Source organism: Berghia stephanieae, chromosome 1 (genome assembly GCF_034508935.2).
Source record: "Berghia stephanieae isolate SIO BIC M18660-M18661 chromosome 1, UCSD_Bste_1.3, whole genome shotgun sequence".
Lineage (NCBI taxonomy): Eukaryota > Metazoa > Mollusca > Gastropoda > Nudibranchia > Aeolidiidae > Berghia > Berghia stephanieae.
Genome location: NC_088360.1, coordinates 117574865 through 117579943, shown reverse-complemented (window position 1 = coordinate 117579943; position 5079 = coordinate 117574865).

Genomic DNA, 5079 nt, shown 5'->3' with positions numbered 1-5079 from the left:
GCCTTATGTAACCTTTTGCTAGACATTCAACTCAATACAATAATGAGGAAAGTCTTGTATCGGCATCAATTGTGAAACAAGCCAGGCTTGACCCTCATCTGTATACAACCATAACACCTTATGTGCTTTAATTATAGTTATAGTGTTAGTAGTATAGTCATTGCAATGTATCTGTCAATATTAAAATTGTTACCAGTTGAGAGATGCACTAATTGCAAATGATCATCTTTGGCCGAGTGGATTTTGAGGTAGGCTAGTTAATACCCTCATACAAAATACAATCCAAAACAATGCTTTTTCCCCCTCTCCTTCACTCAATTCTTCCTGTGTCAGCACATTTAGGTCATATTAGCGCCAGTAATAAGGAAGGAAATGGGATAGTAAAAAGTTCTCAAATTACAATGGGCATGATCTATATTACCTTTCCATGTGCTCGAGGTCATTGGTCACATTGGAATATGTGCTCAAAGTGACCCACATAGTGAAAACAGCTCACAGATTTTGAAATATCAAACATCACGATTGGTCATTGTGTTCAGTTTGACACATGTGTATGTTTATAACTTTTGTTAACAAAGCAGCGTGTTTACATTTGTTAAGAAATATCCAATCGTTGGACAGCACCAAATCATGTGATTGATGACTTGGTTGGACGAAAACATGAATATAGATCGCTCCCATTATAGCACACAAGAAAAGGTGAGACAAAGGGGAAGTAGTTCAAATAGGGAACATGTTGAGATTAAAAGAGCATACTATCGGTATACTTGGTTTGTTTGTTTTGTTTTTAAGGGTTTTACGGCGCTTGCAACACATTAAGGTCATATCAGCGCCAGTAAAAAGGAAGAAAATGGGATAGTAAAAAGTTCTAGAATTACAATTAAAGCACCAAAGAAAAGGTAAGACAAAGGGGAATTTGTTTAAATAGGAAACATGTAGATTCCAAGAGCACACTATCAAAGTACTTAGTTTGAGATCACCTAAAAAAAGTCTCATCCACACACAAGCCCAGGTCCCAACTAAGAAGAGGGATACACTCAAATGTTTAAAAATCATATATATATAATATTTAAACAAAACAATACAGTGCATAACAGGGAGATGATTTACAAGGAAAAAAATTTCATCTCCCAAAACTCTATACATTTGACTGTTTCCCTCCCAGCTAGGGTATCCAGCCAGGGCAAGGACAAAACCAAGTAATCTCATTCCAAGACAAAGACAGAAAGCATGTTGGAAAACAGACATAGGGGGATAGAAGACACAGTATGTACCTCCCTGCCCACTATGGGAGGTCAGGAACCCCACCCAGTATACTTGGTTTGAAATCACCAAAATGTCTCATCCGGACACAAGCACAGGTCCCCACTAAGATGAACACACTCAAATGTTTACAAATCCAGAGACGCCAACTTTAAATTTGGCTCACAGGAGTTTCAGACACCACTCGTAGGAATGTCAATGCCGAAAGAGGAATTTCCGCACGCAAGAAAAAGGAATTGGAATGGTATTGTGTTTACATACTGTATAGTTCTAAATAGATAACTGATTAGAATTATTTTATGATACATAAACACACTGCCAAATACAATCCCAAAGTTTCCTTATTTCAAATGAAGTAAAGTGCCAAAACCTTATGGTAGAGATTGTAGTACTGGTGGTAGTGAGGATGATGTGGTGTTGGTGGTTGTAGTAATAATGGTAGTGATGATGAAGATGTGATAGTGGTTGTTGTTAGTGGTAGTGATGATGATGTGGTGGTGGTATAGTGGTTGTAATAGTTGTGGTCGTGATGATAATGACGTGGTGGTGGTTGTAGTAGTGGTGGTAGTGATGTTGATGTGGTGGTGGTTGTAGTACAAATGGTAGTGATGATGATGTGGCAGTGGTGGTTGTAGTAGTAGTGGTCGTGATGATGTGGTGGTTGTAGCAGTAGTAGTGGTAATGATGATGTGGTGGTGGTTGATGTAGTGGTTGTAGTAGTACTGATCGTGATGATGATGTGGTGCTGGTGGTTGTATTAGTAGTGGTCGTGATGATGTGGTGGTTGTAGTAGTAGTGGTGGTAGTGATGAAGATGAGGTGGTGGTGGTGCTTGTAGTAGTAGTGGTAGTGATGATGATGTGGTGGTGGTTGTAGTAGTGGTGGTATTGATGATGATGTGGTGGTGATGGTGGTTGTTGTAGTAGTGGTGGTATTGATGATGATGTGGTGGTGGTTGTAGAAGTGGTGGAGTGATGATGATGTGGTGGTGCTGGTGGTTGTAGTACAAATGGTAGTGATGATCATGTTGTATTTTTTTGTTTGTTTGTTGCTTTAGGTCTCTTCCAACACAATTGAGGTTATATGAGAGACCGCTGAAACAAAAAAACAAGCAATCTAACAAAAATAGTACAAATGAAAATCAAAATCATAACCTAAAGATATCATAAGCTAAATTATAAATAACCAAGAACAAACAGGCAGAAGATTTACAGAAAAAAAAATATCCCCTGTCAAAAATACAATCACAAACCAAAGAAGCAGGATAGGCTAGTAAAGAGAAGAAGAAACGACATCACTATCGGATCATACACCCATGCGAACATCATAGGTATATGATTCAAGGGTGATGGATCATGTTGTAGTGGTGGTTGTAGTAGTAGTAGTGGTAGTGATGATGATGTGGTGGTTGTAGAAACATTCGTGGTAGTGATGATGATGATGTGGTGGTGGTGGTTGTAGTAGTAGTGGTAATGATGGTATTGTATTAGTAGTGGCAGTGATGATGTGGTGGTGGTGGTTGTAGTTATAGTAGTAGTGGTAGTTGCAGTGATGATGATGTGGTGGTTGCAGTAGTAGTGGTAGTGGTTGCAGTAGTAGCAGTAATAATGATGTGGTTATGGTGGTTGTAGTAGTAGTGGTAGTGATGATGTGATGCTGGTGGTTGTTGTAGTAGTGATAGTGATGATGATGTGGTGGTGGTGGTTGTGGCAGTAGTGGTAGTGATGATGATGTGGCGGTGGTGGTGTAGTAGTAGTGGTGGTGAATGTAATGGTGATGGTAGCTGTGGTAGTGATGATGATGATGTGGTGGTGGTGGTTGCGGTGGTACTGATGATGATGTGGTGGTGGTGGTTGCAGTAGTTGTGGTACTGATGATGATGTGGTTGTAGTAGAAGTGGTAGTGATGATGGTTGTAATACTATTGGCAATGATGATGATGTGGTAGTTGGAAAGGGGGGGGGGTATCCTTGGAACAAATTGACCTCACCGGAATTTGACATAAGTTGCCCGGAGCCCGGAATTTTTTGCTCCAGACCGGAGTTTTTTCCGGTGAAACCGGAGCTTTGGCATCACTGCAAATCATATGTAAAACAGAAGTAATACAGTGCATAACAGAGATCATTCACACGTTCAAGACAAAAAATATAATCTCCCAAACCTCTATACATTTGACCGTTTCCCTCCCAGCCAGGGTATGGACAAAATCAAGTCAAGTGGTAATCTAATTCCCATTCCAATACAAAGACAGAAAGGATGTTGGAAAACAGATAAAGGGGGTAGAAGACCGTGGCCTTCGTAAAGTTATGGCCTGATACTGACCAAAAAATGACGTCAAAATGCCAGATTTTTGCCACAAAAGAAAGCAAATCGTGAGTTGTATTCAATAGTTCAACCACTGAAATAACTTGTTTCCATGAGCTCTACTAACGACAACTCACTAAGCGGTGCAAAAAACAAATAATGACGTCAAACTGCCAGTCCTTTTGGATTTCAGTATCGGGCTATAACATAACGATGGCTACGAGAAGACGCAGTAAGTGCCTCCCTGCGCATTATGGGAGGTCAGGAATCCCACACAGACTTTTGAGTTGACTTGAAAAATTCCCTCTGAAGCTTTTGACTTCATCCTAATTTTGGTTATAAAGATAAAGATGGAAAAAATCAGGGCCATAATTGGGTTTTGACTTTTTCTGGACCGTATTGTATAGAAATATGCGATTTCGTGGCAAGCCTGACGCTATTAATGCTGCAGAAAAATTGGACAATCGGTATATTCTGTAGTTTTTCCCCCACAATTTATCCTTTGGTCATTATTTTCTTCACTGACTTCTTGAAAAGGTGTTGTTATGCATTGAAATTGCATTCAATAGTTTATCTTCTCACCTTATACATTTACTAGAACAGATCTTCAGCTAACCATTTTCAGTTTCAGCATGCTATTGTCAAGATATAGGAAAAGAGATATTGTTTTCATAGTGTTGGAAGCAAGAGGCCATCAATGCTGTGACTGCTCAGTAGTTGTAGCAGGGGCAATTTCCGGTCTGCAGGGTTAACTGAACCTCCACTGACCCCATCCCATTTCTATTCAGCTAACATTAATTTATTTGTCGTAAATTGTTCCCGAAAAAGCCGTCTAGAATCAAGAATTTACAATTGAGTACAAATAAAGAGTTCTAGTTCTTGATTAGAAAGACAAGATTGTATTGATATTCTGGTAGAACGAAAGTTGTAAATAACAAAGCATTTGGGAAAGGCTTATAATAAGTCGATTGGGGACCACAGAATTTTTTTTATTTCTTTCAACTTAGTGTGCCACCCTGCTTCACAGTGCAATACAGAGTTTGTTTTTAAAGGTTTTGCGGCACTTGCAACATATTTAGGTAATTTCAGCGCCAGTAAAAAGAGAAAATGGAAACGTGAAAACATTCTAAAATTAGAAATCAAGGTACCCAAAAAAAAAGAAAGAAAGGGAACTGGTTCAAATAGGGAACAGACGTAGATTCCTTGCATTATCAGTGTTCTTAGTTTGGGATCACCTAAAAGTCCCATCCAGACACCGGCAATGATTTACAAGGGGAAAAAAGTCATCTCCCAAAACTAATACTAAACATTTTACTGTTTCTATCTAAGCTAAGGATTTAAGCAAGGGCCATGACAAAAACAAGCAATCTCATTCCAAGATAGAGAACAACTTGGAAAACAAATATGATGACAGAAGACAGCAAGTGACGTCCTACTCACCATGGGAGGTCAAAGGACCCCTCCCAGGCAATACAGAGTAATGAAGCCTTAAACACACAAAGTAAAACAATTAA